The sequence below is a fragment of the Pan troglodytes genome, chromosome 1 (genome assembly GCF_028858775.2).
Source record: "Pan troglodytes isolate AG18354 chromosome 1, NHGRI_mPanTro3-v2.0_pri, whole genome shotgun sequence".
Classification (NCBI taxonomy): domain Eukaryota; kingdom Metazoa; phylum Chordata; class Mammalia; order Primates; family Hominidae; genus Pan; species Pan troglodytes.
In genome coordinates, this window is record NC_072398.2 from 141,592,270 (window position 1) to 141,619,347 (window position 27,078).

The 27,078-nt window shown below is 38.0% G+C and overlaps 1 protein-coding gene across 6 annotated transcripts in view; it reads right to left on the reverse strand.

Moving 5' to 3' along the window:
• Nucleotides 1–27,078, reverse strand: part of LOC129144050 (uncharacterized) — a 53,590-nt gene that overhangs the window by 11,984 nt on the left and 14,528 nt on the right. Inside the window, exon 1 of one of the 6 annotated variants that reach the window (XM_063799828.1) lies at nucleotides 16,209–16,242. The exons of 4 other annotated variants lie outside the window; for them this stretch is intronic. The gene's annotated coding sequence lies outside the window, so the exon portion shown is untranslated. Of the gene's footprint in view, nucleotides 1–15,269; nucleotides 15,304–16,208; nucleotides 16,243–27,078 lie in introns of those variants that run through there. One more of the 6 variants, XM_055078648.2, reaches the window with a different exon arrangement.

Here is a 27,078-nt window from a genome sequence, read left to right on the forward strand (position 1 = left end):
TATACAGCATCAAATTATTTCTCAGAAAGTTTATACCAATTTTCTTTCCTGTCAACAATGTATGAGTAGCACCTCACCAGATTTAAAAATCATTATTTAAAAAAATTGCTAATCCATATGTGAAAAATGATCTTATTGTTGCTTTATTTGGCATTTCTTTGAGTTGAACATTTTTCAGCATATTTACTAATGTATTTCATTCCTCTCTCCTATTTAACATTTACCTAAACCAGAGGAGTATTTTGCTGAGAAGATACAAATGACAGCTCTCTCATAATGACAGTTTGTCATCTCAGGGTGAAGCCACTGCTGTCAAGTAAAGTAAATAACAAAATATAGCTGAGTTTCTTTATTCAGGATAAAACCAAATCATTCAAACCAATTTTAGAAACTGTAACTAAACTTATCACCTTTCTTCCTCCTTAGTAAAACATAAAAGTACCAAGTTGGAAGAATGAAATGAGAAATACTAAATGACAATGCTTCTTAGAATAGCATAAATAGTCCATATTAGGCAGGATAAAAAGAGGACAAAGATTGTTAAAGCAATTCTGACCGACCCAGCTGCTGAGGCAGGCGGCCTGCGTCAGCACGTCCACCAGTTTGCTATGCTAATGAGTGTTACACAACTAGCTAATCTACCCCTTCAAAAACATTCTCTCTCCAGAGGAAGGACGCAAGACGGGTGTATTTTAACTTAAAAAGTCAATTCCAAGATAACCTAAAAATAAAAGGGTATTCTGGAAGATTTGGAGATAAGTATAACACTGAGAATTCTCTTCTTTCTCAAATAAGAGCTTCCTCCTGAAAGGAAGGCTCCCAACGAAGGACATATAAGGAACGGCTCCCAAGTGACTGAGGATTAAGGAACAACACAGCAGCAATCAGCTTTCTGATAGAAAAACAAAAAGCCCCAAAGGATCTTACTCTTGATGTTCTTGTTTCTTTCTTGTCAGGAGAGATGGTGGATTTGACAAAACAAACTTTTTTGTAGTGCACAAAGAACTATTATACAATTTTGGAATTTGAGCCTGGTTTTCCATTTGGGTATATTTGTCTTGTACGGATAGTTAAATCTTAGGAAAGATCTAGCAAGATATCAAGAATCTCTGGTCAAAGGACTTGAACTGGGTTAAAGGCATAGTCACTGGGATCTTGTTTGGCAGGACAGCTATGGCAGGAATCACTGGAATATCATACTCATTCACCCTGCCTGGGGCAATTGTATAAGTTTAAGGCTTTACTATGTAAAATTAAAGTCTCCCATTTCATCAGTTTGAAAAATTCAAAATCATAAATAACAGATGGATTTAAAAAAAGAACATCCCACTGCATCATCTGTCCCATTCTGGATCAAGTGGAATCACCTCTATGAGCCATCCAGACCAGCACAGGCTGAATTTGTTGCTCCTTCATCTGCGTTCCAGGAAGTCATTTACTAATATTTCTTTTACATTGTTTATTAATATATGTGAAGCTATTGCCTGCGATTCTTCGAGGGCTGGGGCAGTATCTCATTTATTGGCATCCCAGGATGTATCCCAATGTCTCTTTCATGGGTTAGATTAAGGTCCTATATATTATAGCAGCTACTACATATGGATTCATCAATGGGGTATTTAGATCTCTGGAAACTTAACTAGATTAAACAAAAATAGTACCTACTGAACCTTTCTCAAGGATGGTATTGAATGTGGTTGGAAGAAAATATCATGAGTCTATTTCCTTCGGGTCAGAAACTGGCAAAAGGAGGACCCAGAGGGCTCTTTTGCTACTCTTTTTCGATACAGTGCTTCACTACTCCACTTAAAAACACGGTGAACAAATATTTAGTGAATACCAGTGTGAAGTGTCATCAAATCCTTAGCCTGCCCAGAGCTCAGAGTGATCGGTGATGAGCCCACTCCCCTTGTGTCAGTCTTGTCCCTCTCTGTGCCATGAATATTTAGTAAATCATTGTTGAGTAAATGAAGGACAGCAGATCTGGTTTCACCACCCATTTAGGAACCAAGGGTACAGAGGAGAAGGCCTGGCTTTCAGAAAGATCTGTGAACACCACTGGTGCAAACACATGGTGGGTATGGAAGGGTGGCAAAGCAAATGACAGTGACAGAGCCTCAGGCATTTCCATCACCCCATGGCAGGGGCAGAAATTCAGAAGCAGAGGCTAAGTCTTCATCCTTCAGGGAGAAAGGAGAAAAATTTATATTTGCCAACTTACTCACCAAATGGGATGTTTCACAAATCTGAATGGGGAACTGCTGTCAAATTCAGCATGACTGGCTGCATTATAATGACTGAGAGTCATTTTGAATCAGTGTTGGACCACTGGATAAATGCCACAGCACTCCAAAATGACCTTAATATCTTATCAAATTATGATTTCACAATTATTCCCTTTTCCACAAGTTAACCTTAGTATAATGCAACAAGAACAATACTGGTACCAATGGGATTATCAAGGTATCATCCAAACAAGCATGCTGCACATCATACCATTCTGTGCCCACTTGTCCTGAACTCTGGAGGGCAAAGACCTTTCTAGTCTCCTGAGAGCCTACCACATATTAGGTGCTTCATAAATGTTCTAATTCCACAATGCTGTGAGCTATGATTGAGCTGACAATATTGCACGTCCATAGATAGCTTTAGTCTCATAAAACCAATAACGTCTGATAATGATCACCGTAAATAATGCTACATCTGCTATAACACACTCTTAACCCAAAGACAAAATCAAATTGTCATGCATTGCAAATCAGCCTAGTGCTTGAGCTAATTTCTGACCACCAAATACAAACATTTAATGTTCAGTATTTAAGTGACTATTAAACACAAAAGATGTTTAAAACAAACACTGCTACCCTACTTGTCCCCCTAAACAAGTAGTTAGTCCTTCATGCTTCTTTAGCATTTAGGGAATACTGATAGTTCTATTATGCTTCCATTAAACTGTATCACCAATATCTGATTTGATGCCTTCCTGCCTCAGCCTTTGAGCTCTTAGAAGAGTCGGGTGTGCAGGAAAAACCTGACACTAACAGTCTCAATAATTATCTGTTGAATGGAAAGGAGTGATAGAGTTAGGGAAAGGATAACATTTACTGTGTACCTGGTGAAGTAGGTATTATTAGCCAACTCTGAAGGTGAAAAAGTTGAGGTTCAGAGAAACAAACTTGCTCAAGTTCATAAGCAGACCCAGCATTCACAACAGAGCTGACTAAGAGCCATCTGCTACACAGCCTCTCCAAGGAGCTATATAAAAAGGAGTTTTATATAGAATGTGACAGCTCTCTCCTTTTTTCAAAGCTACAATCTATCTTTTAGAAAAACTAAAAGAGACAATTTAAAAATGAGATCTATTTTGTTTTCCTAGCTCATTGCTCAGTATTCCATCTAGTGAAACAGAATCAACAAGTGCTTCCTCCACCCTGGCTGCCTATTAAATAATTAAAGTCGACATGATAGATAGCCAGAGCAAGGGTACATCCTGCTTGCACAGCCTCTTATGAAGAAACATTTACCAACAATTTAATAACAAGATGAATAACTCAAGTTTAATCTGTAGTTAAATGACAGTGTTTTACATGGCTTTTCTTCCAGACATACCGATTAAAATGTGGTTAAAATAAATCAAAACCATACTACCCATACATGACCTTCTTTTTGAAAGACTTTAAAAAGGAGTATCACATGTTTTCAATGTGTTACTTTGTTAGGCCTAGTTCTTATCCTAAAACTGATGAAAATGTGAGAGACTTGGAAGGGAAGGAAGCAGAATAGTTAAGATTGAGTTTTGACTTTGTTGTTTACCATCTGCTTGATCTTAGATAAGCTGAGTATCCCTTTTCTCATCTGTAAAATAGGGATAATAACCATAATAATGGTTTCAACCTAATGGAGTTGTTTTAAGAATTAATTGAGACAACTACAATTCAAATGCTTAGCACAGCAGCAGGTACAACGTAAGCACTAAACATGATTATTTATTAACAGAGTAGTAACTTTATCTAAAATTAATCCTTTAAAGGTTACCTTTAAAGTATGATCCTATAAACAAATACCAGATTAGATATTAGGAGGTTTGGTTTTCCACCTAAGTTGTGATTTCCATGCCAGTTCTCACCATATATCACAAGACTCATTACTAGAAAGTGTCGTGAAAAGAAATGTAACTTTCCTTAATAATTTATTATGTGGCCCATAAGGAAGGCAAAGTGTTGTGAAACCTTTAATATACCTTAATGCAATGTTTTTAAAAAGTTAACCTGTGCAGGTAACCTCTACTTTTTGATGCAATGTCTATAATCCCAGTCAAGATTTATGCTGCAGACAGGTCTGATATGACTGTCACCCAAGCAGAGGGTCACAACTTAAAATCTATAATCATGGTTGTACAACAATATAAATGAACTTAATGCCACAGAATTAAAAATAGTTAAAATACTTAAAAAAGGAAAAATTACTTAAAATAGTTTAAAAAGTAAATTTTGTTACATATATATATATATAAAACCACAAAAAATCTATACTCATGTAAAACAGGAAAACTGTTCTTATTGCTTTAAAATGAATATAAATGAGTTACACAAATTAAATATATTGTTGGTCTCAATATACTAGAAAACATACCAACAAAAAAATATAATTTTAACGTGTTGAATTTACTTTGTTCATAATTCACAGGTTACCATAATAACTACTAAATATTTAATTATCAATTTTGTTTGTTACTTTGAATTCCTCCATCCTGCCTGCCTGCTAAATACTTAAGGTTGACATGCTAGATAGCCAGAGGAAGGGTACATCCTTCCCTGGGTGGGAAAACATCCTGATTTGGGTGGGAGAGAGAATGTGATCCCCCGAATTTGTCTAGAAAACGTTTAGGTCTTCTTTACTAAACAGCAATATGGTCAGGCAAGGTGGCTCATGCCTGTAATCCCAGCACTTTAGGAGCTCAAGATGGGAAGATACTTGAGCCCAGGAGTTTGAGACTAGCTTGGGCAACAAGGCAAGATCATGTCTCTACAACAAATTTAAAAATTAGCTGGGCATAGTGGCGCCTGCCTGTACTCCCAGCTACTCAGGGGGATGAGACAGGACTGCTTGAGTTCAGGAGGTCGAGGCTGCAGCGAGCCGAGACCGCACACCACCGAGCTCCAGCCTGGGTGACAGAGTGAGACCAAGTCTCGGAAAGGAAAAAAAAAGGATAAATAGCAATATATGAAGTTAAGAAATTTAAAAAATCTTCTGGTGACTATTAAGGTAACTGAATATGGGAGATCTTTTTCTTCCTAAAATAACAATTGAAGCTCCCACATGTTTACAAAATTCACTAATAATTTAATGGCTATGCAAAGTATTTGATCCTCCTGTTAATCTTCTGTTAAGAGGTCAATCCACCAGAAGGCATCAAGGACGGCAATAATAGGGTAGGTAAAGGCAGGGAAGAAAAGGAAAAGATAAGAAAGTGGGAGGATGGGTGGTGGTAATGCAGAGGGTGGGGGGGTGTGTGTGTGTGTGTGTGTGTGTGTGTGTGTTTTGGGAGGTGGTTATAAGACAGTAATAGCAATCCTCGGCCTTAGTGATAGCAGACACACTTACTGGGTGCCTATGTGAAATAAATAGATCAATCCATCCATACATCCACATATCCCTGAGACTTTCGTAATACACTCATTTAAGCATGATTGCCTTGTTACTTCCATAGTCTCTGGATATGTGGGGTCGAACTGCTCACCTAAAGCACGAGTGGATAAAGGCATATAAAAGGAGACAAACATATTAAAAGATATACCAAATGAGATAGATATATTAAAGCCTTATCATATGAGTTAATAATAGAGAAACAGCTGCTCTGCCTCTGCACAGAACTATATTGGTGGACGAGGGGAATGTAGTAATGTGATTAGATGTTCAAATGAAGGAAAGTAACCATTACTGAGATATAGGGAAGGATCGACACTACAAGGCAGCATGACCTGATCAAATGAATACCCAACTAGGTGTTAGGAAACCCAAGTTCTACTCCTCACTTGACATCTTACTGACGGCATAATGTTGGCCTTGTCATCTCACGTAACCTAATTTTCCTTACATGTAATGTTAGAGAGAACAAATGATTGATAGAGTCTCTACTTCCAATTTCCCACAAAGCTATGAGTTTATTAACTGTGGTTGGAGCTAGGGAATATCTAGTCTGAAAGACTCCTCTGGAGTGGTGAGGATTGAGAAGGGGTTTAAAAGTTAGAACACCAGGAAAAACAATGGTGTAGGTTTCCTTAGAAAAGGAGTACAATGTCTACAATTGTCAACTCATAAACTGGTCTCACTGAAAAAGCGACTAAAAATTGGTTATAGCAAGAAAAGGTCATCAAGCCAAGCATATAATGGAAGTATTAATTTTTAAAATTTATTTATATGTTTACAAATAAGTAGGATGCTTCACCATGTGGCTTGCTATGGGCACTCACTCTGCCTCACATATATACAAAAATGTGTGTGGGTGTGTGTATGTGTGTACATATATATGTGTGTGTGTGTGTGTGTGTGTATATATATATATATATATTTTTTTTTTTTTGAGACAGGGTCTCACTCTGTCATTTAGCTGAGTGCAGTGTTGTGGTCATGGCTCAATGCACCCCACCTTAGCCTCCCGAGTAGCTGGGACTACAGGCACACGCCACCATACCCAGCTATTTTTTAATTTTTTTGTAGAGACAGAGTCTCACAATGTTGCTCAAACTCCTGGACACAAGCAATTGTCTCACCTCGGCCTCCCAAAGTGCTGGGATTACAGGCATGAGCCACCGCACCCGGCAGGAAGTACTAATTTTAACTGAAGATAAAAAGGTATTAGGACCATGGAAGGTTCCTAATACTAGCTTATCCCTTAAGCATTGGGGTTCAGTCTTGGGCCTGTAGCTTCTCTACTCACGCATATGCTATGCTCGGGTGACATCCTGAGCATTATGCTTAAGGTTTCATCCACCACCTCTGTGTATATGGTGAGCCCAGCTCCCTAACCCCAAGCTGCAGAATCATCTCCCCAACATCTTCCTGGCTATATACCGAGATGTGTGGAAGCAACTCAAACAGCATGTCCCAAACTGCATCTACCGTTTCCTCCCACACCTAGATATCATACCTGCCCTTCCTTGATCCCCGAATCTCAGGTTGATAGCAACATCAAGGGCTAAGGCATTGACTGCTATGGTTTGGATGTTTGTGTCCTCTTCAGAATTCATGTTGAAGCTTAATCCTCAGTGCAACAATATTAAGAAATGGAGCATTTAGGAGGTGATTAGGCTATGAGGACTCTGCCCTCAATGATGGGATTTAGTGCCTTATAAAAGGGCTTGAAGGGGTAAGTTCTCTCCTTCCGTCCCTGTTGCTTTTCTACTCCTACACCATGTTCAACGTCCAGAAATCAAATCTGTAGTATCTTGATCTTGGACCTTCCAGTCTCCAGAGCTGTGAGGAATACATTTACGTTACTTATAAATTACCCAGTTTTAGGTGTTTTGTTACAGCAGCACAAACAGACTAAGGCAGGCACCTAACCCAGAAACTTTCTCTTCCTCTATTCCCTCAAATCCAGTGGTCTCTTAAACTAGCCCCTTCTACAATCTTGCTACCACTGTCTTGGGTGGGGCCCATGTCATCTTTGGGCTGGATGACTCTGAAATTGCCTCCTTTCTTGCCCTCCTTAGTCCCATTTCCATACTGCAGTCAGAGAGCTCTTTCTAAAACATGTCACCTCTTGACTTGTTGCTTTGTTATTATAAAGACAAAGTGATGTCTCAGGGAGGGTTGGGGAGGCTTGCCAATGGGAAGTGAGGGGAAAGAGTGGTGATCTGCAGCTTCTCTTGCTTTCTGTTTTATTGGCTCTTGCTGTTTCCTTCCCAGGAGTGCTAAGTTTGACCCCAAAATGCAGGGCAGACTGGATTATGAATTCTGTGATCACAGTGATCATTGATCACTTGAGAACAGTGCAAACATGACAACAGGATGCTTCACCCTGTGACTCGCTGTGGGCACTCACTCAGCCTCACAGTTAGCTATGGCCACCTCTTGCTTTATCATGCTGCCTGTCTCATGGATTCCAATCAGTTTGGAACCCTGCTGTGATGGCAAGGGATTTTTTTTTAAGTCTCTGGCTTTATTTCTATCTATACTTCACTGGTGTCTATACTTACAGATACTAGGCATTTTTACAGAAGTTTTCTTGACTTACTGGTCAGCAGCAGTCACTGCTGTGAGAGTCAACCCTGCACATGTTAGAGTAATTGCTCTACTTGCTGATCTGTTACTGTGTAAATGTTCTAGAGCTGTTTTAGGTAAGTACAAATTTCCTAATTTCAATGTTCCCCAAGCCCTAGCAGGGGAACACACAACATAAAAACACATAAATAAAAATTAGGAAAAACATATAAATAAAAATTAGGAAACTTTTATGTGTCTGCTGCTGACTGAGTACAGTCTCATTTTGTTTCTCCACTCCTCGCACTAGTGAGAGTGAGAAGCAGGGGCTGGTTTTCCATGGCAGCAGTGTGGAAAATGAACACTGGACTGAGTCCCAGGCCTGCCTCCACCTTCATCTGCATGGGCTTAAATCACTCACCAAATACAGGCCTCCATCTCCTCAGCTTTAAAATACAGATAATCACACTGGCTCAAGAATTGATATTAGTGGTAAAATAAATATCATGGAAGCACTCTGAAATCATTGCAGTAGCAAACAGATGCAAAAGAGAACTCTTATAAAGAAAGCTAATTCTTTTACTAGCAAAGTGATTTAAAAAGAGGATGCTTTTGGCCTTGGGACGGTATCTTTGAAACAAAACAACCCAGGAAGTGAGCTTTATTTATGCCACTGTGGTTCCAGGGAAACAAAATAGCAAGTGTTGCAAAGACATTGACATTTCATCATATTTGGGTCCTATTGCAAAGTCAAAAAGAACTCTTCAAAAAAGGCATTGAGGCCCAGGGGTTCAGAAGAACTATGTGGCCCAAACATAGAATGTCACTCATTTGTTTCACTGTGACAAAACAACCATCTCAGTAGAAAATTCTTCTCCAAATCTGCCTTGCAATAATGGAATGATAATGGATCCCTTAATGTCTGTCAACTGGGGATTTGGAAAAAGACAAAAACAGAATGCGCACAATCTCTGGCTCACTGTGCCAATGGAGTGCACACGCCTAACTGCCCAACCCAGAGAAGGCTTTTTAAAAGATTCCAGTCAGCCAACACTGCTTATCTGTTCCAGCTCCTATTTTCCATGGAGGAAGGTGTGGGGAATGAAGCATTGGGCAAGAGCATTCAGAAAGAAACCAGTCTGTTTTGAAAGAGCAAGCTCTTATGTCACTTACGATTTAGGTAAAATGTCCATTTTTACCTTGGTGTTAAATTAATGCTTCATATTTGTAACTTGGTTAATGGCTGCTGGTAGTCAAAATCACTGGTTGCCATTTGCTCCTCAGCTGGACAGGGAGAATGTCTGGTTTACATTTAGGGTAAATGCAGAGTGAGATGCCTTTTTTTCTGATATCACTCCCTGTAACACCAACTGGGTGTCCTAAAATTCAATCCTATTCTGACATTAACTACTCAGAGTTAGCATCAGACTCCACAGGTTTGAGGGCTCCATTCTACAAGACTGCCCCTGCTTCAAACTCAATCACAAGTCCCAGGAATCCAGGCTGCCTGTACTTCTGTTTGACTTGACTATAAATTTGGGGGTTCCCATAACGCTGTCTTCAAATTTGATAATTTACTAGAGTAACTCATAGAACTCAGGAAAACACTTTACTTACCATTATTGATTTACTATAAAGGATACAACTCAGGAACAGCCAAATGGAAGAGATGCAAAAGGCAAGGTATTTGAGGGCAGTGGGAGGATGGAGCTTCTCTGCTCTTTCCAACCTCACCACCCTCCCAGCACTTCGATGTGTTCACCAACCTGGAAGCTACCTGAACTCCATTGTTTAGGGGTTTTTATGAAAATTTCATTATGTAGGCATCATTGATTAAATAACATTGGCCGTTAGTGATTGAAAATCTCCAGTCCCTCTCCCCTTTCCAGAAGTTGATGGTGGGTGTAAAAGTTCCAATGCTGGAATCACATGGTTAGATCCTCTGGTGACCAGGCCCCATCCTGAAGCTACCCAGGTGCCTACAGTGAGTTACCACATTAGAACAAACTTAGGTATGGTTAACAGGGGCTCGCTATGAATAACAAAGGACACTCTTATCAGGAATGGGGCTCTGTGATGTGACATGGGGGCAAAGGCCAAATATGACTTTATTACACACATAACATGATGCTGTATAAGAAAAGTCTCACAGGAGAGCGAATTCTTATTCCAACTGGCTGATGCAATTTCAAACAGTGCCAGATAGTTCACTTAAAAGGTCAAGCTTGCTTTCAAGGCCAAAACAAGGCAGTCGTTTAAGTCACTGATGCCCTGAGTCAATGACTAACAAAGTTATTTCCTAAGGGACACCTCCTTGGCATGATGACAGGTCACTTCACAACATGCTCCTGTAGTTCTCTATCCCTTCCATTCATAACATTTATCACAAACCTATAAGTAATTGTTTGATTAAAGGTTTATTTCTCTCTGAGGTCTGGTCTACATGTATCATGCTTATCAATGCACCCCAGGGCTTAGCTTGTAGAAGCTGCTATTAAATATTAATTGAACAGATACAAGAGTTTTAATTAGACCTCCTTGTTTGGAAGCAAAAACTGCAAAAATATCTTACAATCTTCATACCTTCTTACCTTCAATTTACATCCCAAATTCTACATGACATGCAAGGCTTCCTGAATCCTTTAGCAGAGACTAAAGACTCCATTTGAGCCCCATCAGCAGAGAAGACGAATTTAGCTCAGCCATAGCATTCAGAATAAGTTGGGGCAGCTCTGGGCACTCTGAAGTGATAGAGTAAGGTTCTTCTAAAATAACCCACAAATAACTAATATGAATCACATAGAATGCCTACATTCCAAAAAAGGTGACAGGTCATTTCTCCACATTAGGCTGGCTTCGGGCTTCATAACTCAGCAGGATTCTGCAGCTTCACTTGGTCTTAGCAAAGGGGAGAAACATGGGCCCTCTGGAAACAGAGTTTCAATGGTTTTCCAGGAGACAAAAGATATACTCCCCATCTGGAAGTTTGACACATGACTTCTAAATCAGGGTGGGGCTCTGTCATAGCTGAGTGACAAAATCAGCTGCACAACACACAGAGTCTCTAAGTTTCTCCTTCATACACAGCAGATGAATCTATGGTTATTTCTTAGCAACCGAATTTGAAGGGCAAAAAGACTGTGCCAAGAAAACTACAAGTGTAGTTTTTTTCCTGTCTTTTCTCTCTCATCCATGCACAAAAAATAATATTTACCTATTTATATTTGACAATACCATCTGTTTTTATTGTGTGGAGAGTCTTCTCCATTTAAGGAAGGCAACAACTTTGTCACTCTCAGTTGAAGAAAGGTAGAAATGAAGAAGGCCTTATGTAACACCAACTTGTGTCACCAACAGAAAGTGGAAATGTTACATCTTGCACATGCTCTGACACTAGGTGTACTCGACAATCATGATGAAGCTTCTGCTGGGTGCAAAGAACTGGCCCAGGTAATGAAGGCAATCGAAAGGTGTCACACTGAGACCTAAATCTCAAAAGGAGCTTATGCATTGGTGAAAGAAGGCATAAGTACAAGAAAGATCAAACAAATGAATTATACAGTTACATCTTAAAGTAATACATGCTAGAAGAACAATAGTCACTGTACAGGGTTTATGAGTTGGACCAAGAAAGATGCGTAAGATTTATATAGTTAGGGGGTGAAGGAATAAGGGGTAAAAGGGGTTGGTTAATAACAGGGCACATAATATTTTATGTGGAGGAATGGAACAACAAATAAAGAAGGCAAAAGAAAGCCAAGGTCAATTTAATGAATTAGTGAGCAGATACATAGATGGAGTGGAATTTATGAGACAGAAATGATGGGGATAAGAGTGGAAAGGTGATTAGGATCAAATGCTAAGTAAGTCTCAAATTCCACACTAAAAAATTTTCAAGACTTAACTCAGGCCCAGAACATAACAGGCACCTGAGAAATTATTGCTTTAGGGGGTAAATATATCACTTTTAGAATATTCAAATCTTTTTACAAGGAGAGAGGAATTTAGGCTTGATATAAGCAGTAGGAAGTCACTGGTGGTATCCGAGCAAGGGAATGACAGAAAAATACATTTAGGGACATACTATTATATATCAAGAAAATTAACTTGAAAGCATCAGAAAGAATTCATTGGAGAGAGTTCAAGATTGACAGCAGGAAGCCTAATTTTATATTAGGGTATATATCTGGGTACCTTGAGAAATAAAACATAAATGGACTTCAAAATTAAAATTCTGAGTAGAAAAATAGTTATGCTTAAACAAATTAAACTTTCAGATTTAGCCAGTAAACTGATGCAAATGGACAAAGTAATTAGATTTTAAGGAAGCAGACGTTTCCTGAAATTCTTAACTGACTTTTTCAAAAGAGAAATAAATTTGATTTTTACTTTTTTAGACTAGGTAATACCTGAGTACTCTGGTGGAATTAAATACTTAATGGTAAAAATACCACTTTTAGAATAGGCAAAGATTTTGTATGAAGCTGTAACACAGAAGAACAGTCATTTACAACACACACAAAAGGGTGCCAGATATATTCTGGCCAGGTTAAACATGCTGAGAGCAAACATCAACTTAAGAATACACTGGGCCCTGAATCAATGGAAAAATCATTTGGCATTATGACACGCACCATGCAATCAAACCTCTGTTTAAAATCAAGTTACAATTACTCTAATTATGGACAAACATTTCATTTGTTGCACAACTGGTACCTAATCAAACACTTCTGTAGAAGAGATGATTTCACCACAAGGTAACTTAATTTCAGTGCGAAATAAGTCTTTTAAATTATTTTTAAAGAGTGTTTTTAACCAATTTACATGTCAGAAATTTTATTTCTATAAAAATTACTACATGAACTAAGTCTAAATCAAACAAAAATGCCTTCCTCTACTTTGAAACAATAGTCTTCTCTCATAAACACTTTATTCAAATATTTCCCAGCAACAGGCTTGTGTGCACTAACCAGGAAGTGAAACCAAATATGATCATATTGTGAAAGCAGAGTAAAATGAAATAACACAATTGGAATTATCTGAAGCATTATTAAAATTTCATCTGAAAATCCATTCCCTTGGAAACAACAATTTAATCAAGGAAGTAATAAAAGGAATTTCAAAAGCATAATTCTTCATTTTCTTGTGTGGCAGTGTCCCCAGTCTTCTATGCAAATATCTTTTCCTGTAGCCAGGCTGGCTCATCTGAAACACAAGCTTTCACCCAACCTGCCTGGTGAACACAGGGAGCAGGGTTAAGCAATCATTTTCATGCTAGTAAATCAACTCTGGTATAAACGATTGCAATCTTTAATGACTTACTTTGGAGAAAAATGTATTGTTTGCTTCTTAGGTAACAAGTAAATCACATTTCTCTTAATTATTTTTCTGTGGTTACTGTCATTCCCTTTAATCTATTGTAAATTATAAGCTCTCTAAAACCAGAAAATGTATTTTACTGATTAGTCTGCTTTTAACTGACTCAGTAACCTAAACATAGTGAGAGTTATTATAAGTACCTAATGATTATTCTTATTGTCTAAGGATAGTGTTAGCAAACAAAACTCACTACTGTTTACATTTTTCTGCTAAGATGGATACTAAGTAGGATCATGAATTTCTGGGCTCCATTACCATATCTCTTATTCCAAGGAGATTGGGTGTGGGAGAAGGGGCTAGAAGACACCATGCAAAAATAGAATACATTCTCATTTACTAATTATTATTCTTTATACTTATTTTTAATTTTAAGCAGGATTTGAGTAAGCTTAGTATTATATACAGTACAATATTCTTATGAAAATGTCCTAGCAATCTAAATAAGAAGGTAGTTCCTGAACTACCTATGACTTCAGCAAGTGATCAGGTAGCCCCTATTAGACACTGCACAAACACAATGCAAATCTGAATATTAGTGCTACTCTGCAGACAAAGCAGACATACTGCTGCTCTGTATAAGAATGAAATGTAAAAGGAAAAAAAACTATGATAAATAAGCAGTGACAGACAAATCTATTAGCACGGTACATGCATGTATATAAATATATATAATATTCAAATCATGTGGTTAGTGAATTCTAGAAACACTTGAGAGCCTACTATGTTTTAAGAACAGTGTCATACTTAAGAAACTGAGTCAATTCTATTGCCATGGTGTTAAGAGGTTGAAGAGCCTGGCTAGTGGTTCTCATTCAGAGCTTGTCTGTGGATGCACCAAAAGTATTGAGGCAGGCCAGACCCCTAGTCAGTCCCGTTTTCTTTGGGCACCCTCTTTTCTTGTTACTCCCTCACTCACTTTATCAAATACTGCACTTTCACCACAGAGCCTGATCCTTTATATTTATATTCATTGAATTCTCTTGACAGGGAGAATTCATTGAGCATTTGCTGTGGTATGGGCTGAATAAGATAAGAAAGTATATTTCATTTTCTATCTATCCTTAAAACACTTATAAAGTTAGGAAAATGAGAAATTTATACAAAAAGTGAACAGGAAAAAAATGAAGGATTAAATAGTGGAGTGGAACAACTCTGAACATCTATATAATGCTCAAAAGTTTATGGAGCATTTTTTTCATAGTCATTTAAATCATACACTTGACTTTAGGATAAGGATACAAGCTCAGAGAGAAAAAAAATAAGCTGCTGATGACACATGGTTGGTGAGCAAGAGCTTGATCCTATAACTGACACCAAACATGGTGCTCTTCCAACCATCCAAAGCTTCCTCTCGTAAGATGAACAGGTATAGCTCAGGGAATGGAGAAGGCAACATAGATAAGGTATCTCTGAGCCGTTAGGGATATGCAGGGGCTGGAGCAGGAAAAAAATCTCCAGCGGGGTGGTGGGGAGGGAAAGAGCAGAGGGGTGTTGCCTGAGGAAGAGCAGTGAGGCTGCAGAGGATCTTCACGGCCAGAGAGGGACAACTTCACAAATAAATGAGGCAGTGAGGACATTTACGGTTGGAGATTCCAGAATATGAGAGTATGGCTTGAATTGACTTACAAAAGAGAACAATTATAGATTCTAAAATAGAATGCAAGCAATATTTTAGGAAAACTAACCTGGTAAGGCATGAGAGATACAATGAGGCAGGATCGGGGGCCGGGGGAAATGAAGGTAAGGAAACCAGGCAGGAACCTACTGCAGTCATTCAATGCTGAAGCAGTGAGAGTGAAGACCATGGTAGTATCAGTGAGACTGACCAGGAATGAAGGAATTTAGGCAGAACTGTGGGTTCTGGCTGACGAGAGAGCTGGGAAAAGGGAAGAGCAGTAAAGTTGGGCTGGTGAAAGGCTCTGTTATAAAGTGCAGTTAATATTCCAATATTCAGTGGAAGACCAAGGAGCTAACTGGTGAATTTTGCCCTTTCATATCAAAGCAAGGCTAATAATTAACATAATTAATCTTTTATGCTTTATTAAAGGTTTGGCATAGCTAAGGTTTGACTGAGTACTGTTCTCGCAAGTGAACCTAGCGGGAAAGCTGAAGAAGGTGAGATGAAAAGGCCATTTAGGTCCAGACCTAATGAGACACAGGTACCATTCTATTGAACCCAAAAAGGTATTTGTGAAAGGGAGTGACTTAATCCAGTCAGCGTCAAATCTTAAATTTAAAAAGTTAGAATTTGCCACTTTGGTAGCAGCATGAACAACTCATTAAAAAGGAGAAATACACATAGGGAGGAGATCAGGATAGATCAATTGTCCAGATGATAAACAGGAAAGGTGGCTTGAACTAAGATGTGCCTGAGTGTGAAGAGAAGAGGGGATAGAAGCAAAAATACTATTACTTTTAAGTGCTTTCGAGCAAGTGCTCTGCTAACTAGCTTATGGGCATAGACTCTAGGGCTCCTTAGGTATCCCTCAGAAGGACTTGGTAGCAGATTAGATGTTAAGGAGAGTCAGGACTCAAGGACAAGTGACTTATCCTAGCTTTGGCCACAGGGTCAATGATGAAGGGGGCTAATGAGTGTGTTATTTAAAACACTGAGTTTGCAGTACCTGTGGGCCATCCAGGTAGTGAGGTCTAGTAGGCAGCTGAAAACACAAACTGGAGCCCTAGGGAGAGGAAAAAATATAAATGAGTTTGTTAAGCTGTTTTTGCTGAAGACTTGGGCCAATGTTGGACTTAAAGACCTGCACTTGGTAAAATTTTAAAAGTTATTTAAAATAAATAACTCAATGCGGCCTCAGTCAATCTCCCATATAAAAGAACTTATTTAATACCTTCCTTCCAGAATATTTCCATTTAAAGTTGGGACAATTTAGTTTTTTATGAAGATGACTGAATTCATTAAAATATAAAGTTTATATGTTCGAAAACACCCACATATGCAAATCCGCATCCACATAACTACAAAACATCTCTTCAAATGACTTCTACTTGATTGTCCAACTGGAGATAAACAGAATTGGAAGCAATCAAAGACATTCTTTTCAAAAATAACTTCCAGCCTCCCGATTGCAGGTGCTCATTGTCTTCCTGATCATGAACTGTCAACTCACTAATAAAACATAAGGGCATATTTTTCATTTCACTTCAGTGTAAAAGAGCTGCTCCCTTTCCAAGCTACTTCATCTTTACTTTGTTCTCTAATGGTTGTAGAGATAGTGAATATATTTAGCATATCAACAGGGTTAATAGAAACATGAAGGAATTTCTGATGTGGTATGTGTTGTATTTTTATAAATACCAATCTCCTCTCTTTGCTAGCTTTGATAGAGTTGGAAAATGTTATCCTTTGGAAATTTAATTTTGAAGAACTGCTCTGGTTTTGTTTTTCCTACATTATCTGTCTCCATTTAATGTACTATATACTTATGTTGTTTATCACTTTTCTCTGCACAGTAAGCAGTAAGCTCTGGTAGCACAGGGCTTCTATTTGTAGGGCTCACTGTGGTATCCCATCACCTAGCCCAGATAGTAGGGGCTCAGTAAATAGTTTTTGAGTGAATAATCACAAGTCTGTGATTATCTCACTTCAGGAACTTAATATGTCCTTTTTTCTTAGCAATCACACCCCAATCTTCATGCTCCAACTTAATTTCAAACTATGACTTCTATTGTATTTATATGCCTCAAACAAACTCTCAGAATGTATGTTGTGGTGGTACCCTGCAGAGCCCTGAAGGGTATTGGTACAAAGGAATTAACATGGGAAAAACTGCAGCAAAGTGTCAACAAAGGCTCCCAGTTTCTCCAGGTGATTTTTCTGTCCAGCTCTGTCTTATGAGGAGAAGTTATAATGATTTTTCTCCTACACGCACTCTTCTGACTTCTGGCTTCCCTGATCTCAATTCCTATTTGCAGTATCTGTTTCAGCCCAGGGTGAAACAAAACTGAGGGGTCAAAACAAACCTGAGTTTGCATCTGTTGTTTTCATTGCTTGAGGCTCTGAATTTTTTTGTCATTACCTTAAGAGAATAAGCCTGTATTTCTACACAGACCAGAAACTCACATTAACTTAATATTATAAGACAGAATAGACTACTTTCCCCCTCAAGGTTCTGATTGTCCTTCTCTGTCCTCATTATAAAACCTAATAATTTCCTCACTACTCTGTTTGATGGGATAATCATAGTGACCACTTGCATTCATTACACAACATAAATATTTTTCCATGTCAACTGGATTTAGTTTGTATGCATTATTGCATAATCAAATCCAAGGAGAAACTATTACCATACTCCAAATTGATATTAAGAATGAAATTAAAACTTCAAACTTAAAAAAAAGATGTATTCTGAGTAATTCATGCTATAGCTTTTCCATTTGATGTCTAAATATATGCTAGAAAAAAATATAGTTATTTTGCGCTCTTTGTGAAATGTAATCAATATATAATCTAAGCGAGAACTTTTTAAATCATTTGGATTAGGACTAATTTAATTCATAGGCCAATAATTCCAAACAAATCACTTATATCAGCCAGGCAATATTTAGAAAGGCTGTCATCATCTGCATAAAAGACAATTCACTTGACAGCACTCCTTTTTTGGGCAATGACTCAAATCAGCTAGACTGAAAATAAATCTAAAGGGTACACAGCTGTCATGTAGCCGCAAGTAGCCTTCTGAGCAATTACTTGATTCATTTTTCCCTATTCGTACAACTGGTTTTGCAAACAGGATTGCAATCCAACAAATGAATGCCCCGCACCCCCTCCCCTCCCCGCCCACTATGAAGAAAGCTTTTTGCTGTCCTTGGGAAGGCTCTAGTGGATTCCTTTGCCCTGATGGGCATGATAAACTGCACATGGTGGTTTCTTGATTTTATTTAATGAGAAACAGATCTTTAAAATCAACGACCTATGTGAACCATTTACAAAATAAGTGCTCCAAAATTTGAGAATATGATTTTATCAAAGGAATGTTGGCATCAAAGTTTGAAGGACAGACAGACAGGTGCCAGACTGGATTGCTATCTATGTCTACTAGGTACAGGCAATTTATTTTCATTGTAACATTCCATAATTGCTGTTTTAACATTTTATTATGGAAAATTTTAAACATACACAAAGGTTGAGAGAGTGGTGCAATGAAACCCATCTGCCCACCACTCTGATTCAACACCACAATACCCACACTCATTGGATTATTTTGAAACAGATTCTAGATATATTCTGTCTTATTTCAGTATGGATCTCTAAAACAGAGTCTTTAAGATATAACCACAATATCATAATAATATTCAGTGGCATGCTGGTAAATATTTAACAACCAGGTTTCTGAGAAAAAAAAAAAAGGACCCTGGTTCTTTGCCATTTTCCATGATTCCCACCATGGCCAATTTCAAAGTACCAACATGATGTCACTGAATGTGGAGTTGAGAAGAGATGTGTCACACATCATTATACAGCACTTCTACTCTGCAGATACCTTAGACAAATAACCTTAAGAGCATAGATAACAACAAATTATAGCAAAATAATTAGGAAGTGAGAGTTTTGAGTATTTATTTTACTTTTAGTACTTTAATTTTAAGTTTGTACAATTTAGTTTTTAATGACTATGTTTAACTAGCTTGCAAAATTCCTATAACACAACAATCAGTTTTCACAAGCTTATGGGTGTCAGCTCTACAATCATTACTGAATCATATACAAATAATTAACAATTCCTTAATATTATCAATTAACCAAATTTCTGATACATCTCTTGTCTTTTTTACTTAGCTATAGAGAAACAGCTTCAGCAAGGAGGAGGAGGAACTTTGCTTCAGAAAGCTACACTGAGGGCTCCTTTCTGGGTATAGCTCAGTCAGCTGTTAGTCTGTTGCCAGGAGGTTGAGTCAGATGCCATTGTGATTATGTACCTTCATATCACTAAGGAATCATAGTAATGTGTTTAATTTGCTTTTTATTGCCTATTCTTTGGCTCTCAAAAGACAAAGAATTTGAAAGGGAGTAGTAGAGAGACTTGGAAGAAGGGAAAATACATCTATTCCAGGTACACAACCATGAGCTGATGGAGTGTTCTGACAGAAAGAAGATTGCTAAGAAGATGTGAGTTACTCTTCCGTGCTTGATATATCCCACCATTGAAACTTGGTTCGCAAAAAGTCCTCTTTAAATGTGCCTTCCAGAACTGAATATGGCACATTAGATCTGACACTCCTGAAGCAGATGGTAAAGTGGAGTTACTGCCATTCTTGATAAGATGCCAACACTGGACTGCAACTCCACTTTGGGCTCACAGTCAAGCAGAACTCAAGTGCAACCAATGAACCAGTGCCTACTAGCACTCACCAAGGCTCCACAGCATACATTCACAAATCCTCCCCCACCATCAAATTTGGTACCAGGCCGCTTTTCCAACCTTTCCTACTATGCCTTTGAACATGCTCTCTATTCTGATAGGCTAGCCTAACCTATTGTTCAAAAAACACATAATATACCATTTTTATTAAAAAAAATTCTTACTATGGAAATTTTCTAATGTATATAGAAGTATGAATAATATTATAAGGGTCCCCCATATACCATTTACCCAGCTCCAACAATGATCAATTCATATCACACCCATGCCAGGTGTCTTGAAGCAAATCCTGGATGTATCGTTTCATCCGCAATGATTTCAGTACTGCATACATTCTTTCCTATACACCTCTGCTCAAACATTTCCCCTCCACCCCCTTCTTCAACTTTCCATATCTTATCACATCCTGCAAGCCTCACCTCCTACGATGTTTCCACTGAACTTGTGAGTCATATGCCTTCTTGGGACATCTGTCTTATTGTTGTCCTCTTGTTCTTAACTCTTAAGTTGAACACTCACTGTCATTGGCCTTGAAAGCAGGAAACCTCTCTCACCATACATATAGTGCAAGAATTCACGTTTAACAGGGAAAGAACCAAAGGATATCCAATTGGTTTTATAGAGTTTATTAAAATTTGACACAACAATTTTATTCAGCATACTAACCAAATTCTGTATGTGGGAAATGTCTTGGTAAATGCCTTGGACAGGGCATGCAGACACAGTATGACAGGGTGGAAAGAAGACTGGACACAGAGCTAAAAGGCCTGGTTCTTGTCCTGCCCTTCTGTTTACATGCTATTTTGGGTATATTGTGTAACTTCTCTGAGGAATAGGAATTAATTGCAGTCATTCTTCCTCTCTCCCTCTCTAAATTGTCGGAATCAAATGTGATTATTATGTAAAGATGATTTTATAACTGATAAAGTACACTGTTGATGCTCATCTTTACCTGCAAATGCAGAAATCATTGACCATATCACTAGACAACAAGAAGAGCTATTGGTTTGAATCCTAAATGTATAAGGAGAATAAATTTAAACTCCCAACAGGAAAAAAGGGAATGTGATAGTGCAGAGATCAGATGGGATTAAGAATCAAGAAAACTCACCCTGGGAGGAATGTAACAGCATACCTAGTATCTTTTTTAGACCTCAAAAACCACTGCCTTATAATTAAACAAATTAGAAATTACAAAGAAAGCAATATATGTTTTCAACTATGTAAGAAAACTTCCTATTATGTTAAAAATTGAATTAAAAGGCAAAATTCAACATCTGATTTCCTCTTCAAATAAAACTTTCCAATTGTATCCAATAAAATGGTTATAATTTTGAGTTTATGCTCTCCTAGGACATTCTCAATGTCTTTGACTTCTCAATTTTGCATTCTGCTTTGCCAAAGGAAAATCATTAATATCAAACTGCAAAGATCTATCATGTTACACCAAACAGTACTTAAAGTCAATATAATTGAGGTTTTTTCTTCCTCCAGTAGAAAAGAGGATAGATGGATTTATCAAGAAAGCACTGTTCTACAAACCATCCTGCAAACTTCACTACCATCCTGCGAGAGATCTGCAAATAGGCTTAGCCCATCTAAAGTACCCACTGGGATATTATTATTATTATAAGGTTTCTTACAAGCAAATAAAAATTACAGGCATTGGAGAAAAGGCTTAAATTTTGTAAAACTCTGAATAATCTAGGCCAACACAGGAAAAGGATTTTTCAACTTTGGACATTAATACGACTTAGCAATAGTCGATAAAAACAACAGCTGCTGAGCCTGGTAAATCCAAATGAGATTATTAGGTCAAAATCATAGAAATACACAGAGAACACTCCAAAATTCCTAGCACACTGACAATAAAGCACCCAAACCAGAATCTCATTAGGGAAAGAAACATTTTGTTTAGAAATAATTTTTTTTTACTACGACTTTACCATGTGTAACATCACTGGGATGTTACTAGAGAGGAAAACAATAAGAATCAAAAGTGTAAACTACTGAACAATAGCTTCCCTTCTCATGAAACCCTACTGCACACACCAAATAACTATGTATTCTTACACCTTGTTCTGCATAAACAGACATTTATAGAGATTTTAAAAATCATCTGGGTGCAGTGGCTTATGACGGTAATCTCAGCACTTTGGGAGGCCAAGGAGGGAGAATCACTTGAGTCCAAGAGTTCAAAACCAGCCTGGGCAACATAGCAAGACTTCATCTCTACAAATAATTAATAATAATAAAAATTAGCCAGGCTTGGTGGCATGCAACTGTGGTCCCAGCTACTCAGGAAGCTGAGGCAGGAGGATAGCCTGAGCCTGGGAGATCGAGGCTGGAGTGAGCCGTGACAGTGCCACTGGACTCCAGCCTGGGCAACAGAGCAAGACCCCAACTCAAAAAAAAAATGGCCAGGGATGGTGGCTCATGTCTGTAATCCCAGCACTTTGTGAGGCCAAGGTGGGTGGATCATCTGAGGTCAGGAGTTTGAGACCAGCCTGACCAATGTGGCAAAATCTCATCTCTACTAAAAAAAAAAATTAGCCAGGTGTGCTGGCATGTGCCTGTACTCCCAGCTACTCAGGAGGCTGAGGCAGGAGACTCACTTGAACCCGGGAGGCAGAGGTTGCAGTGAGCTGAGATTGTGCCACTGCACTCCAGCCCGGGTGACAGAGCAAGACTCCAACTTAAAAAAAAAAAATCAGTTTTTCAAAACTTAGATAATATTAGAATAAATTTTTTCTTGTATAGATTGTTTTATAATAAGAAAACTACCACTCACTGGCGTTTGTTACCTTCATGCACAACAGAAAAAGAATCAAAGAAGTTTTAGACTCCTAACAAATGAAATATGAATTTATACCTTAGACTTATGTTACTTTGAATACTTTGAGTATTGTTACCCATGATGACCAATTAGCATAAAAGACTTTTCAAGGTTATAGTCTACATGTCTCAAAATATACATTAAAAACATGAAGGACCATAGTTTTCTTTTACTTGTCTATTTACTGAATAAGGCTGAATTTCAGAAAATGTGAAGATTGAACAAGTTTCAGGCTATAATGAAAATTTAGAGTCTTTTGTGATCTGGTCCTGAGACAGCTATAATTTTTTCTATTTTGTCAATAGCGCTTTTATTAGATCAACAACTATGCAAGTCTAATTTTTCATCATTAAGTAATTTGACCCTACTTTAAAAATTACCAGGAAAAAGTAAATTTAAGTCTAGTTAACTGAACTGACAACTTACAAAAGATAAATCAGGTGGAGCTTGCCTTAATAGTTCCCCCCAGTACATAAGACAAAACAAGTCTAGTGTGAGGACACATAGGCCCTAACAAGTAGCTGATGTGAGGTTGAAGTAGTTGAATATGCTTGTATATTATAACCATAATGGATGCCAATACTCATGATAACTTTATGTTAAGTATTTTTATAAGTGCTTATATAAATTATTTAAAACTCTCAACAACCCCATGAGATTTTCTCCACTACAGATTGGCAACTGAGACAGTTATGTGACTTATCTAAACATGCACAAATAGTAAATTCATAATAGTAAAACGAGCATCAATATGAATATTCTTCAAAGAGATCTCTGAGAAAAATAAAAAGTAGCTTAGCTCCATGGAATGAACAACAAGCTAAACATGGATTCATTCATTCATTCATTCACTCAGTCATTCAGTAAATATTTAGTGGCTGTTATGTGGTAAATGGCCCTGGAGAAGCAACAAAATAAACAAAACCCATGATGTCCTCAAACAGGTGCTATCTCTACCTCATGGAATTTATAGTCTGGTGACAGAGACAAAGATTAAACAAATCCTCAGTTATTTTATTATAATCACAGTAAGTGCTTCAGATGCTGTGGGGCAGGTAGAGGAACCACCTTGAAGACTCTGAAACTCATAGGAGACCGAGCCACTGTGAGAACTGAGCCAGAGAGCTCAAAAGCTTGCCCTAGCAGATGACACTCTTCTCTAGTCCCTTAGCTAAAGGTAGGTGCAGAAATAAATAATAACCAACATGTCATGAAAGCAAGACATGTTCAAGGCCAGGAGGTCTCTGTCTAGTTCCATATTTTTGGTACACGAGAGTAGCCTTGGGTTTGTGTTCAAGTTTCAAGTGCTCCCAGGATTTTACAACTTTTAAAGGTAAAAGCCATATATTACATTAAAAAATTTTAATCTGTGAATTAGTCATTTAAATAATATAATTTGTACATTATATCAAGAGAACAGTTACTAAAATTATCAGGAAAATTTGATTCTTGGTATAGTCAATGCTTTCTGTTCTGAAGAATGTGTGAAGGTGGCTACTTCAGGCATGTGGTAGAGTAGAAGTCACCAAAAAGATGGAGGAGACTGAACTCTTATCCTGCCTACCATCCGCCTTAACTTTAGCCAAGTTATGGAGTCTCTCAGAAAGCCAGCTTTTTAATTGATAAAAATAGAAATAACTCTACCTGGTCTACTTTCTATGTTCACAGTGATGACAACATCAAAAGTGATGGGAACTCTCTCCGCCCAGGAGGTTTTAGAGAACAGCAATCCATGAAAGAATAAGCTCCTCACAAATACAACCTCTATTCTCTCTAGGCCAAGAAACCTTACCCAATGAGCCCATAATTTTTTAGCTTTCTGCAAGACAATGAGCTAAGCTGCCTGGAGGGATTACCTGGTTTCAGCAAACCTCTCCTGTGCAAAGTGTCATTATTCTTCCATAGAACAAATAGTACTTCCCCCAAATCTTTTCCCATTTCCAGTCAGAAGACATAAATGTTTAGAAGCTATAATTTTAAAAGTTGTGCTAATATAAAGCACACTCACTGGTAACCTGAAATTTGACAATTTGACCCCAAATCATTTGGTTCAAAACTTAATCCACTCCTTCTCTGAAAAAGTTAGAAGCTATAGTAAAACTAGTAAAATGTCAGTAATCACAGTTTGACTTAAGTAATTACCATAGGATCTTCTGATAAAAGGAAATAGAATATTTAATCCTATGACTTTTTTCTAAACTAACTTTTCTACTAGTCTCCTCTACTTCATCCCACTGCCCTACTTGGTCTCGCAATATGATCTCTCTCATCTTCAGCACACCCTCCACACAGTTGCCAGTGTTACTTCCCAAAACTAATCTGATATAATCTCTCAAAACCTTCCTTGGGGCTCCTGGGCTCTTCCTGAGGAAGCTGTATGCTTTGTATAGAGATATAAATGTATCTCCAAGCTCACCCCTGGCAGAGGCTATGCCACGGTCAGCACTGGCTGTTCCAACTCCCACTCCAATGCTCTTGTTCTTTCATTCATGTCACAAAGGGGAAAAGCTGACATGACTGGGGAAGGTTACAGTGTGTGGGTTTTTTAAAACTCAAAGTGTGGGGTTGATTCAGACATATTTTCACATCACTGTTAGGGCCATTACAACAGATAACAAAATTGGCAAAGTATACTTCTTTTGCTCGTCAAGTAAAAAGAAAAGAGCCACATAGGCAAAGAAACAAGAATTTAGAGGTAGAAGGAGTTTCAGGCCCTCATACTACAATGTAATGGACACATGGATCATTCTATAGCTCCAAATATTTGATTCATGTATCACAACTTATATTCTAAACATAGTATTATTTTAAAACTATACAGGTCCCTAAACATAAAAATATAAGCAACATAACACTTAAAAAATAATAAACTTAAAAATAATTGTCCAGGTGATGGAATTGAGTAGTTGGAACACTTTATTTAATCTTAGGTAATTGATTAAAGATATCCAGAAATGATACATGAAGATGTAATAAATAAAATAATATACACGCATGTAGAAGGTTAAAAACAATTTATGGAAAATTTCTCCTGGAACTTATGGAAAGCTAACTTTCACAATATCTGCTGAATATTTAATTATAATTCTAAAACAAGCACAAAATAAGCATGCATTAGCTGTTCAACTACTTATTTTAAAAAGTTCAATGGCCCCAATGGCCAGGAGCAAATATTGCAAGTTATTAGTAATCCAGATTTATTTTTATTTAATTAAAAAAAATCTAACATAGGCTAAGTACCTTGAAGTGGGAGAAACCTAGCTGATAAATCTTTCTATTGAAAGGTTAAGTTGAACAATGCAAAATCAAGCAAAAGGATCAATGACTGGTGAACATTACAGCTGGCTTGATTCCCTCCAATGGAATATGCTTCAGCAGAAGTATCTGTCCTTTGCAATGTGCTGTTTCTGTGGTCCTAATTTCTATATTACACTTTCCATGCAGACTCCCGTTAGTCTTTCTTCACCTTCATGACTCCTGGGTAGAATAAGGACTGATAAAGTAAAAGACGATGGGAATTGTAGGGTCCAAATCAGCCCATAACCCCAGTCCCTATACCCCCACAATGTTGGGCTGGTCCAGTTCTATCATCAGTGAAGAAAAAGCAATGCCTGAAAATCCTAGATCTCTTTTTAGCATTGTAAACCATGTAGGAGATGCTTATTACATCTGCTTTGTTCTCTATTTCTATGGTGCCTGTCACCATAGTAACAGGGCATACAGATGAAAAAGTAGGCTAGAAATACCCAAATATGTGGGGCGGAGAGGGCAATATGGGGGAAAGGGCCTTTCACTGATTAGGAAAGAAAAGGCTAGAATTTCTTCTTTCAGAGTTGTCAATGCATTAAGGGGTAATTCTAACTAGAAAAATAGGTTTTCTTTGCCTTTAAGAGAGCAACAATAGAAAATACCCTAAAATTTCAATAAATATCAATGTTTCTAGGAGGTAGTCTTGCTAGGCTTCTGAGATTTTAAAGCCAGATGTATTAAAAACCTTGAAGGGGCTGGGTGCGGTGGCTCACACCTGTAATCCCAGCACTTTGGGAGGCCAAGATGGGTGGATCACCTGAGGTCAGGAGTTTGAGACCAGTCTGGCCAACATGGAGAAACCCCATCTCTATTAAAAAATACGTAAATTAGCCGGGTGTGGTGGTGGGTGCCTGTAGTCCCAGCTACTTGGGAGGCTGAGGTAGGGGAATCGCTTGAACCCGGTAGGTGGAGGTTGCAGTGAGCTGAGATCATGTCACTGCATTCCAGCTTGGGCAACAAAGTGAGGCT